General features: G+C 35.7%; 1 protein-coding gene and 1 pseudogene across 1 annotated transcript in view; both read right to left on the bottom strand.

Moving 5' to 3' along the window:
* Nucleotides 1–13,229, bottom strand: part of TENM2 (teneurin transmembrane protein 2) — a 1,556,107-nt gene that overhangs the window by 1,500,223 nt on the left and 42,655 nt on the right. The gene's annotated exons all lie outside the window — the stretch shown is intronic.
* On the bottom strand, nucleotides 5,783–7,291 carry LOC109451600 (actin-related protein 2/3 complex subunit 2; annotated as a pseudogene).

Raw genomic sequence — 13,229 nt, 5'->3', positions numbered from 1 at the left:
CATCATTTTAGCAGAATCTTTTCAGAGTCTATAGAAAACGTGATATAAGATGTCACTATATTTCTTATACACCAAAACAACACTAGAGGTACAAATGTTCTCCTGTGGATATGGTATTACTGTAGCCTTCTCTGAGTAGGGAAATGTGACATATTTTCCCCAAAGACAATGCACATTTACAGATAAAATCAGCCTGCCTTTGTATTTTCCTGATTAGTGTCACCATAGTGTCTGGTAACTTTCCTGAGGCAAGCTCCTACCACCCAAATAACATATGTTACTGTTTCCTGTAACTTCCATTCCTAGGGCCTCTCTCAAAGGATACCACTAAGTTACTGTCAAAATACATATTTATGGCTCAGAATAACTCAATTAGCCTGACAGCATGTTTTATATTTATCTTTTAATACTTAAAGATTTATTGTTCTGTTCCTTAAATAAAATAGTAGAGCAAATATTAAAAAAAAAAAAAAAAAATCAATTTATTTCTAATTTGCAAAGGCAGTAACACACAACCTAAATCTTTTTTTAAAAAATGAAATAACTAAAGGTAATATTTTAAGAATCTCTTTATCATCAAACAGAATTTTTTAAACAGAGTTATGTTTTAAGATTGACACACTTCTCTTTTAAGACTTTTCCTTATCTTGTGAAGTTGTCCTTGGGAGAGATTCACAATGACAGAACATCAGAGCATTAGGGTTCATATGGGATAGCTGGCGGAAACAGAAAGGATTTCAATGGTAACAAATATTTTAAAGATTTCTTTAGATAGACTGTAATGACATGTGCAAAGAAGGAAAATGAACAGAAATCATTTTAATAATTGGTGCATAGCAATGGCAGCCATAATGTAGATAAAAGAAACAGTGTGGCACAGTGAAACAAATTGTGTCACAAAACAACAAAAAACAGAACTTCAGTATTTCTCGCAGGAGCTAAAGGTATTTGAGAATGAGGAAGTCACAATAGTTAGATAACAAATCTATTCTGAATATATTTTAACTGTTTGCTGTCAACTTACGTTACTTTGCTCTACTTTCCATCCTTTACCTATACTATGAAGGACTGAGGGAAAATGGTTTCTCTGTTGGTTTGTCAAGGCTACCATAACAAGTTACCACAAATGTAATGGATTAAAACAACAGAAATTTATTCTTTCACCGTTCTAGCAGTTTGAAGTCCAAAATCAAGGTGTCATCAGGGCCATGCTACCTCTGAAGTCTCTAGGAAAGCATCCTTCCTTGCCTCATCTTAGCTTATAGTGGCTCCTGACAATTTTGTCTATTCCCTGGCTTGTACATGCATCACTCCAATCTTTGTTTTCTTCTCTGTGTCTCTGTCTACTCTGAGTCTGTGGGACTCTGTGTGCCCTTGCTTCTTATGAAGACACCAGTCAATGGATTAAGGGTCCACCATAACCCAGTGTGATCTCATCTTAACTAATTACATCTGCAAAGACTCTGTTTCAAAATAAGGAGGCTATTTGGGTGGACGTGAATTGGGTAGGGGCACTTCGGGGTATACAACCAACAGTAATTTCTGTTACTGTAATCCTAAAATAGTCTTCCTCATTCGTTTACCTCTTTACTAATGGAGAGAGAAAGAAAAGCAATAGTGTATCTTAATTTTTCATGAAGTCTCACATAAGATTGAAAATAAAATAAATTATTTGGCCTCTGGTTATCTGAGGGTTTGCCTATAAGTTAGGAGGTGCAAACTGACCAAGGAAGTTAGAGAGTATAATGTTGGAAACCCAAACTGGCTCCAGTCTTTCACAATACCATAAACGCTGAGGATCTACAGACAAAATGTCAGCCCTTAGAAACAGTGGGGAATATATAAATCCAAACCTATCACCACTAACTGAAGAATTAATCCAAAAACATCTACCACACATGGGTGAATGAAGTTGCCTTTATAAACACCAATAGCTTTTCCAAGTAACGAGGAACATCTGTAAACTATCTATGTTTTCATTTTCATTCCCCATTAATTGTAATTTAGAATAAATATAAAAAATGAGATTCCTAAAAAGATTTATGATAGGTGACAAACCTATCTTCCATTTATGATTCATCAAAAACATCCATTCTTTCCAGGCAATTTTATAATCATGACTCTTTGATTCTGAAATTTGGAGTGAGGTGACTCACCAGGCGGGTCACCTTGGATAGAATTACTTTAATTCCTGTGGCCTTTCTCAGTTTCTTAATCTAAAAGCATGGAATACCTTTTTCAAAGTACACCTCTGAGGATTAATATTATTACTATATGATAGGGCCCATAATAGGTAGGAACTAATACATTTTAGTTCCCTTTTGACCTCCTATAACCATCTGATAAAATGATAAACAGAATAAGTGTCGTTTATGAGTGGGCTCAGGTCTACAAATGTTTTCCTTTCTCCTCACTCTCACCTCTTTTTTGACCCCACAGATGACCTCTATTAGTCCTTGAAAACAGGATTTATTCTCAGAAGATTTTTGGTTTCATATTATAAAGGAAAAAAATCTCACAAACTTCAAAATATTTTAAAATCTGTTCAATGCTGTTTTGTTTCTTTTGAAAGATGGGAATTGACCACTTTTATTTTCCAATGGCTGTTTAGAAGCTGGGTCAGAAGAGGTTAACTTCTTAAAGAAATGAAAAACATGTTGCCTTTTCCAGAAAAAAAAAAAAAAAAAAATCTGACTGTCAGTGAGAATAAAGCAATGTTCCAGTAATACTGAATAGTTCTCTAGCAATTTTTCAGTACTCATCAGTGATGAATTTTTTATAAGAGATGTAATTCAGTGGTTCTTAAATTTAAATATACTTTTTGAACTATCTACCTAAGTAAGAAATTGATTTTTATGGGAATACGGAATTATTTAGCTTGAAATTATATAATAATTGATTGAAGCAGCAATCATTTCAATAGAGGGATATTTGCATAGTTTTTAATGATTCTTTGCATAAAGTATGTAAATTTCTTGAAACTTTTATTTTTATATTTAACTAAAGGTTTATTTGCAAAACACTTTAAAAGAAGGCAGAGTAAGGTTTCCTAAGTTAAAAAATATATACTTAATTACATAGAGAAATATCTGTATCCTGTAGGTTTTAAAGCACAGCCATTAGGTAAAAAATATAAATAAATAAAGTTAAATTAATCTTAAACTAACTCTGACCTTTTCAAAAGTTTTCAATCCATATTTTGGAGAGAATATTTATCTACTAGTACTGAAAAATAGTCTAAGTTACTATAAATATTCAGAAGGGAGATAGGCTCTAAGGAAGCTGAAAGAAGTTTTCTTCAGAAGGAGTTAATCTACTCGTCCTGGGACTTTGAATTGCAAATCCTTTAGGGATATTGCAAGAAAATATCCCTGAACATTTTGAAAGAATTGATTTAAAAAATACTACGTACAATAAGAATTCAGAAAAATAACAGAGTATATAATTAACATACAATATCAATAGGCTTTCTATATTTTTAAACAATGAGTTAGAAGAGATAATAGAATAGAAAAACCCTGTTTCTAGTGCAAATTTAAAGATTAAATAGCTTGGAATAAACTAGATGAAAAAGAGCAAAGCCTAGTAGTAAAGACAATTTTTAAATTTCCTGAAAGATCAAAAGTAGAATTGGACAAATGAAAGCCCAAACCATATTCTTATGATAAGTGGATGCCAAAAAAATGCCAATGATCTCCAAGTTAGTAAAGTCACTATAATCACAGGAAATATAGCCATTTATTGTATGGAGTTAGACATGTTTGTTACAATATTTTTGTTTAAAATATGTATTAAATGAGAATTAAAGGGGAAAAACCTGAAAAAGGTAAGCAATTAAGGAGTGGGGATGGGGTAGGAATGACCTATCAGAAACTGAAGCAAACTAGAAACCCTCTATAATGTACTTTTTTCCCCCAAAAAAATACAGTCATTGGCACAAGAATAGTTAGATAACAATGTTTTAAAATAGAAAAGTCCAGAATCTTGATGTAAATTTTCAGTGACATCTGAAATCACTCAGGGAAGCAAATTTTTAAATCAACAGTTTTGGGAAAACTGGATAGTCATTTACAAAATGATAAAACTGGGCTTAGATTCCCCCAGTTTACACCAGACTATTTCCAAGTGTGTTGAAGATTTCAAAAGCTACAACTAGTAAATGAAAACATGAATAGATTATTTTATAATCAAGGATTAGAGACAAGCTTTTTAGCATTCAAAATTCAGAAGCAACAAAATATGAGTGATATATTGAGGTGTTTTTTTTTTTTTTTTAACACTAAATAAATTACAAACAAAAAAATATTTTGAAATTATATTGCAGGCAAACATTTTATCTTCCTAGCCTATAGGAAGCTCCCAATAATTAAGAAGAAAAGGATGAAAAATATCCTAATATAAAATTGGGCAAAATAAATGAAGAGCGTTCCAGGAAAAGCTAAGCAAATGACACTTAAGTAACATGAATAGAATGATCAGTATCATTCACAATAAGATACATATAAATTAAACTACAAATAGATGCAACCTCACCTATTAAATTGACAAAAAATCAAAAGATTTACAACATGCTGTTGGCAATGCTATGGAGAAAGAGATACTCCACAATTTTCCTGGAGAGGTCTGCAAAATGGCATAATCCCTGTAGAGGAGAATTTGGAGATACCAAACAAAATCTCAGAGCATTAACCCCTTGACTCAGCAATTGATTATAAGGATTTCATAGATGGAGAGAAAGAAAACCTCTCCAACCTGGGATGGAAAGAAAGACAACCATCCCAGGTGTGAAATATCAAGACAAATGGTTATTCTTAGCAGAATTATTTGAAATCACAAAAGGTTGGAAACAATTCAAATGTTCAGCAGTAGAGGACTGCTTTAATGAACTACTGTACCTCTACCAAAAGAGTGTATTATGCAGCTGTAAAAAAAAAAAAAAATGAAGACTGGTATTTATGTACTGGTAACAAATGATCTCCAGGTTATATGAAACGACCTTTTTAAAAAAGTGAAAATATGAATACACATATGCATGAACTTACTTATTTTTTCTGAAAAATAAACACTAGGAAAGAAACAGGAAAAAACTGCAATATTTACTTATGCAGGAAATAGAAATTAGGATGAAAGCTAGATTTCTGAGAAGAATTTAAAATATTTCTCCCTTTTAAACCATGGAAATTATTTGATATATTAAAACATACATCAAACATGAGAAATAACTCTGAAATTAAGGACAAAGTAAAACACATGAATAAAATTATATGTAAAATTTGGTTTCATCATTACACAGAGTTTCAGTATATAATGCATATATTACTCCAACAATCGATCCATAAGAGTATGTACTCTAGGACAAAAAAAGAACTACAAAAATGTCTTAAACTTCACTTAGAGATTTTATTTTTAGTTCATTGTTGATATAATTATGAAATGTAGAATAAATCAAATAAGTATATAGGGTAATATTAGAAACTAAGCATTACAACATAAGAGAGAAAAGAACCATACATAAAATTAAAGAAGTTAGGAAAGAAGCCCTACATGATTATTTTTTTAAGATAGAGTTTCTTTATTAATGACCCCAACAGTATTTCTTTAGATACAGTTGTTTAGAACTCAAATGCTTAGGAGATAATAAGTCAAGACTGCATTATCCTGTAACTCATTACCAGTAACGGATTGCAAATCGAAACAGCTTGGAAGGAGGGTGGGAGGGAAGATAAAGAAAAAGAAGAGTTAATCAAATGGAACTGTTGTCTTCTCTTTTCATTCTTGGGAACTATGAAGTCCTTCCAAGCAGAGCTAGCTTCTGCAGATTATTTTCCAAAAGTGTGCAAACTGGAACCAAAATGAAGCATCCCTTAAGAACTTGAAGAGGTGCAACATCAAAAGCTACGATTCTCCAGGAGCCAGTGTTCCAGCTTTCAGCTGTACTTCCTCTTCCTGTTCCCAAGATAGCAGGATGAAAGCATCTTCCCCTGATTGTTTTCATTTCTTTCTTCTCGGCATCTAGGCAAGTGTGGCTCAGCACCTCAGAAGCTGGGTGTTTTTGCCAGCACAGGTGTGTGGATACAGGCCTGACAGCACGGGATGTGGTAGAGCAGGTAGTCCCGGAACGTGCAGGTCAGGGTGATGGAGTCTGGGGTAGTGGCGTTGGTGTGGCCAGGGCACAGCACGGAGGTAATATAGCCATGTTGTCACCCACAGCAGCTTCTGGTATCAGCTCCGGAGAACGTTCTCTGTGGCTAAAGAGGACGTGAGGGGCCGTGTGGCTGGCTCTGCAACCTCCTGTGAACTCCTGCATGAACATCTTTCCAATGACCACATTGTCCTCCTCTGTAAACATTGGGCTGAAGACCACTGTGACCCTGTCTTTTAGACTCAACATACACGGATGGTCTCGTCATCCCCATAACGGATAACTGCCCTGTTTTCACCTTCCTTGCCCTCTTCTTGGATCTGAAAGCATTTCTCAAAGACAGAGGCAAAGCGATTTCATTTCCATATGCCAGCCTGAAGCACGATGGAATCCTTGGTTGTGGGCAGATTTTCACGATCGTATCGCAAAGAGACATTGGATCGTGATTCTGGATTTACCAAGAAACTCCCCTCCACTCTCTTAGTAACTCATTAGCACCATGTGCCTGGAAGTTCCTTGTGGAATTTCAAAGAAATACATCACTTTTGTTTTGTCTCCATTATGATCTGAAATATGATAGGGGGCCCCATCAAAATCCACAAATGTTACTTCTACTGCTTCTGGTTTGTTTCTACCGCAGCCTTCTCGTACTTGAGAGCAAGCGTATGCTGGATGAAGCGGTTGTCCACCTGCCCAGCCCATGATGCTGCTGCCTCACCAACCCAAACCCTATACTATTAAATTTGTATTAGGAATACCATATACAGCCATGAACGTATAGCTTTAAGGGGTAAACAGATTCATATAGATATGCAATTAGTTACAGTTGACATGCAATATTATATTAGTTTCAGGTGTACAACGTAGTGATTAGACATTTACATAACTAATGAAGTAATCACCCCAATAAGTCTAGTACTCATCTGACACCATACATAGTTACTCCAATATCATTGACTATATTCTTTATGCTATCCCCTGCATTCCCATGCCTACCTTGTAACAACAAATCTGTATGTCTTAATCCCTTCCCCTTTTCACCACCCTCCTTCTGGTCTGGCATCCCTCAAACTGTTTTCTGTATCTATGAATTTGTTTCTGTTTTGTTTACTAATTTTGTTCTTTAGGTTCCGCATTAAGCAAAATCATACTGCATCTGTCTTTCTCTGTCTGACATACTCTACTTAGCAGAGTATGCTCCAGTTCTATCCATGCCACTGCAGATGGCAAGAACCCATTCCCTTCCATGGCCAAGCAATATTCCATTGTATATATGTACCACCTCCTCTTTATCCATTCTTCCATTGACAGACACCCAGGCTGCCTCCACATCTTGGCCATTGTGAACAGTGCTGCAATGAACATATGGATGCACACGTCCCTTTGAAGTAGTGTTTTAGGTTTGGGTTAAACATATTCTTTAGGATTTAGTTAGCAGCACGATTATCATCCATACATAATTGATTAACACATATATGAATTTTTTAAAAAGAGTTGTTAAATACAGAGTGTAAACCTTTATTTAAAATCCATTTCTCAATGAGTTGAATGGTTAAGATGGACTGTCATTTTGATTCTCAACATCCGTTACAAGTATGTTTTGAATTATCCTTTGTTTGTGACCCCAGAGATTTTTGTTTTTGGTTTTGCCTTTGGAGCAATACAGTTAGAAGATTTAGGGTGTAAAATGGATAAAATATCTGGACTTCTTTTGTGACTTTAGGGTAAGGTGATTATGGAGAAGGATCAAAGCAGAGTTCTTCTGGGCAGATTGATTTTACGAAGGGATCCATAGAAAAGGCAGGAGTCGGGAATAAAATTCCCTTAAACTTTCCATGCCGGTGCACCCTTAGAAAATCTTCATGTAGACCCAGGAGTTCATTTCCCCAGGTTAAAGACTGCTGCCCTAAATCACCCAAATGTAATTCAATCATTGGCATTCTCCTTCTTTTGTATCTTTCCTCTTTCTCATCTTGAGTTTCCCCTCTTCAGAATGCAGACATTCACAAGTAAACACGAAATATTTCACTATCAAGAAAATTCTGGAGTATACCGACATGTGAGCAGGTTATAAAGGTTCCATATAGTGACCAACTTTTCAAAATTTAACTTTGTTTTTCACGCTAACATTACCTAATTTATTTTATGTGACAAGAGAAACATTGCTTCTTAAATAACAGGAATGCTAGGAAGAGGAATTTATTGATTGCCCACTATATGTAAGGCACTGTACCAAGAAGATGTGTTGTTCAGTCTTCATTCACTTTAATAATCTGAATTTTACAGCTGAGGGTACCAAGCTTGGTTTAGCACAATAGTATTCCTTGTGCAAGGTCACACAGCTAGTAAAATAGGATTCTAAATATATCCGACTTTAAATTTTGTGCTTCTAATCATTGCCTTATGCTGTTATGGTTGCAAGGGTTTCAAGTTGAAAGTTTATTCTTCCATATTTTAAGGGGTCTGATATTCCCTGTATTACATTCAATACCTCGTTATTTTATGTTTGAATGAATCTGTTTTATATTGTGTGTTTCAAATTCCTCACCTCTAAAATAAGTGGTTTGGATAAGTCAATTCTGAAGTTCCCTTCCAGCACTAAAACTCTATGGTTCTACAACTTTTTCTTTTGCCTATTGTTTATTTGAAGCATTTCTTATAACATAATTATTAGAAGAAGAAAACCAATATGCTCATCTTTCCCTTTCTGGCTGATAAAAGCAGCTTCCCCAAACTAAATCTAGATAAAATTTTATTCTGTCTCTTCATTCTTGACATTCCTTTCTCCTCCCAACTTTGCCATTTTAAAGCTGCATTATTGTTTTTGTTGTTGTTGTTGTTCTTCTTCTTCTTCTTATTATTATTACCGTGTTTCCCCGAAAATAAGACCTAGCTGGATCATCAGCTCTAATGTATCTTTTGGAGCAAAAATTAATGTAAGACTTGGTCTTATTTTACTATGATATAAGACCCGGTCTTTAATATAATATAGTATAATATAAAACTCGGTCTTATTTTACTATAAGACCCGATATAATAAAATATAATATAATATAGCATAGTATAGTATAGTGTAATATAATATAGTATAGTATAATATAATATAATGTAATACCGGGTCTTATATTAATTTTTGCTCCAAAAGATGCATTAGACCTGATGGTCCAACTAGGCCTTATTTTCGGGGAAACACAGTATTTCCTTATGAAATGGTTTTAAAAGAGTGAAAAGGCCTCCCAAAGACTTTGCTCACTTTCCTGCCATGATAGCTGAAATATTTGCTATTGGAGTTCTCCCTTTATGGGAAAACACTAAGGTTCTAGTAGGCTCCCTCCAAAATTCGCATAGTATATTAAGTGAATAAAGGGGACGGTACTAGGATGTGGAGGAATAGAGTAAGCTAGATTCACTCATTAAATTAGTAAAACAATTGCACTTTAACTGCTTCTCACAATCATGGGGATCCTAGGGAACAGAGCACCAAACAAGTAAATTCTGAGTGTTGAGGCTGGAGAGATTGCCTGAGAAAATGAGGGGCAGAGTAACTCTTGGGAAGCAGGGAACAGCCTGAGGGCATTCTGGTGAACTGACAAATGGAACTGGGAACCTTGTCTGCTTAACAATTTCGCCCAAGGCCAGTCTATCTAGGGAGGTCATCTTCTTTGACCCCAGACTTGCAGACTTGATTGCATCGAAACTGCATAGGACAGTTGGGTTCCTATCCAATACCTGACTATCTCCAGTGAAGGAGTTCCAATAACCTTGGCCCAGAGAGAATTTATCACAAACTGTTTACTCCACATTTTTGAAAGCATAAATACCCAAAGCCAGGCAATAATGACAACTCTTTATAAACTACACATTGCCACTCTCTGAGATGACCCGTGTGCTGCACAAGCAATAAAAACACAATGTACTTGCTCTCTTGCAAATTAAGCTGTGAAGATCTGCCTCAGACCTTCCACAGAGATTTCTCAATGAAAGGGAAGTGTCTGCATATTTAGCAGCAAGATTTCAAAAATACAAAACAAAATAAACAAACCTGTTCTTACTAGAATAACCCTCCAGACATCTGATAACTATAATAGATTTCAGCTTTTTTCAAAGGGCGAGACCTTGGAAGAGGTACTGGGTAACAGATAAGAGTTGAGAGAAAGCCTGCACAGGACCAGACAACTGTGTACCTCTAAATTTTTGAATGGCACCTCTGTCAGAATATCTAGGTACTCAGCCAAACATATTCACCAGAAAAGAAATGGGGAAGGATGATGCCCCATCAAGGTGCATAAACTATTCCTAAAAGGCAGAATATAATACAAAAACATAGCATCAAGAAATGTGTCCTCCTGTCTTTCACAAGGCTTGCTGGCTGGGGCTCACCTAACAGCCGTCTTGTCTATCAGAAGCTGCTTTCTTCCTGCATAAGAGGCAATAATGTTGACATGGGCGGCGAGATACCAAACTTAAAATATGCACCTGCATGCAGAATTAAAGCAGAGATGCAAGTTCTCATTGCTCTGTGCATCTATGGAGAAAAATATGAGCACACTGCTTTAATTGGCTTTTTCTATGATCAATTTTTGAAAGTAAATCATGCAACTCTATAATAGCACCATAGGAAGTCAAGTTATGTGCATGTAACATTAGAAATCCTTTAATGCTCTTTCATGGTTAAAGACAAGGATATAGATTACTTTATTTTCATTTGTCAGATTTTTTTTTTTTTCTTTTTAAACAGACATGGAAGTCAATCAGTCTAAGGTGATTCCCTTTTTAAACTCAGTCCCACATTCACACAGCAAGCCTTAATGAGTCTACTAGGAGTAAACAAATTAGTCTCCAGAATGTATTATGCATTAATTAATCAACCTAATAGTATTGTATAATGTGGTATAGATGAAAATTAGTTCCAAGTGCAATACTACATACAAGAAGAGAACTGGATAAAGAATAAGGAGCAATAAAAAAAAAAAAATCAGTGTCTATAAATATAAGTTAAACAACTCTGCCATCCCTCTACCCATTTCAGGTCGTTCAATGGCAAAGAGCACATTCAAAGGTGGCCTTAACAGCTAAAGTATCTGTGTCATAAAGAAGCTGTGAAGAGGAAGACAGCAGCTTTGCATAACGATACCTGCAGGTCTACAGGAGGAGATAGCAAACTAAGGACTGCCATGTGTTTAAATGACTCAGAAGCGAACAATTGTTTTTACATTTTTAGATGGTTGAAAGAAATCAAAAGAAGAATATTTTATGGCATGTGAAAATTACAAGAAATTCACATTTCAGTGTCCATAAATAAAGTTTTATTGGCACACAGTCACACGTGTTCATTATATATTGCCTACGGTAACTTTTACGCTACATCAGAAGGTTGAATAGTTGTGACAGATACTTGTCCTGCATCATCAAAACTATACTCTCTATCTCTATACAGAAAAAAAAAAAAGAAAATTATCAACTGTAGTCTCAACAAAACAAAAATCCTCTGCAATGACAGAACCAACACATATATGGTCCAGGAACATATCTTTAAACAATGAGAGGAGAAGGCAGATACCGTCTCACGTGATGTACTAGAAAGAACATCATTTCTTTCTCTTTCTGCCAAATTTCTTAGTCTAATTTTGAGGGAAAATAAACTAGACAATCCAAATGGAGGGACAATATACAATAGTACCCATCTATGTTACACTTTTAAAAAATGACAAGTTCATGAAAGACAAAGGCAGACTGAAGAACTGGTACAGAATAAAGGAGACTAGAGGGGCATGACCATCAAATTCAACACATGACCTTGGATTGGAATGTGGGCCAGACCTTTTTACTTTTTTAATGTTCTGGCCTTAAATGACATTATTGTTACAATTTGGTGACATGTAAATAAGTTTTGGAGATGAGATAATGGTATTGTATCACTGTAATGTGGTCATCTAAGGGGAGGTCCTTACTCTTAGAAATACACACAGAAGTGTTTGGGGCCAATGGGGCTCCAAATGTACCAGTTAGTCTCAAATGTTTCTGGAAAAACAAGTATAAATGTTTATATGTATCCGTCATCTATCTATCTATCTATCTATCTATCTATCTATCTATCTATCTATCTATCTATCTATCTATCTATCTCCTTACCTACCAAGAAATAGAGAAGAACAGAGAAGTTTGGCAAAATGGGTACTTAGGTTCTGAGTTGTTAATTGGCATGGTGGCTTTATACTGTATCACTGTAACTAATCTGGAACTACCTTTCCCAGACTTCCCTTACCACAAAGCTCAGAGAGCTGGACTTAAGAGGAATACACACAAAATTTTGAAGGTAGAAGAGAAACAGTGGCCCGTATATTTTCCTTGGAAGTTAGTGCAGTCTCCAGGCAGTGAGGCAGTTCGCCATGCTGTCACTGACCTGGTAACTCACTTTGCTGGTGTGGGTCATCTACCAGACCCCCAGGTCCTTCAGTTCCCACCGAATCTCCTCCATCAGTGTCTGCTAGTCCTGGATCAAGTGTGTTACAGTTTGGTAATGAAGTCTAGGGCACAGCTCCTCCTGCAGGTGGTAAGAGACTCCCACATGTCCTTACGAACCTCCACACCTAGATTTCCTTCCCAACCGTCTCCACCAGCTCCCAGAATCGTATAAGGTCTAATCCCTATTTAAAAAAAAACAACACACACACACCAAAAAACCTTATTCTATATCACGTACAGTGGCTCTGCTCCTTCCATCAAACTTTGACTCAGACCCTTGGTTTCCTGAAATACAGCAAAGGTCACTTAGGAAGCCCTTGACCTATTTATCGCAACTCAAGTCTCACATCATTACCTTAGTCTCTGAGAACACCTCGTGATCTAGAACGGCTAGAAGAGCATACTTAGAAGTTCACAATACTACCAATGAATGAAATCATCATTTGTTGAGTGTCTACTATGTGAAAAATACTATGGTACTCATTATCTTTAAAACTCACTAACACCCCACAAGCTAGTTATCATCCTTGTTTTTATAGATGAGAAACTGAGGGTCAGGGGGGTGAAGTCACTTGTCCAACATCTCACATTTAAGTAATGGTAAAGCAGAAACTCAAATGCA

Source organism: Rhinolophus sinicus, linkage group LG10 (assembly GCF_036562045.2).
Source record: "Rhinolophus sinicus isolate RSC01 linkage group LG10, ASM3656204v1, whole genome shotgun sequence".
In the NCBI taxonomy this organism is placed as follows: Eukaryota; Metazoa; Chordata; class Mammalia; order Chiroptera; family Rhinolophidae; genus Rhinolophus; species Rhinolophus sinicus.
The sequence above is the reverse complement of the archived record's forward strand: the minus strand, read 5'-3'. Positions and strand labels throughout refer to the sequence as shown.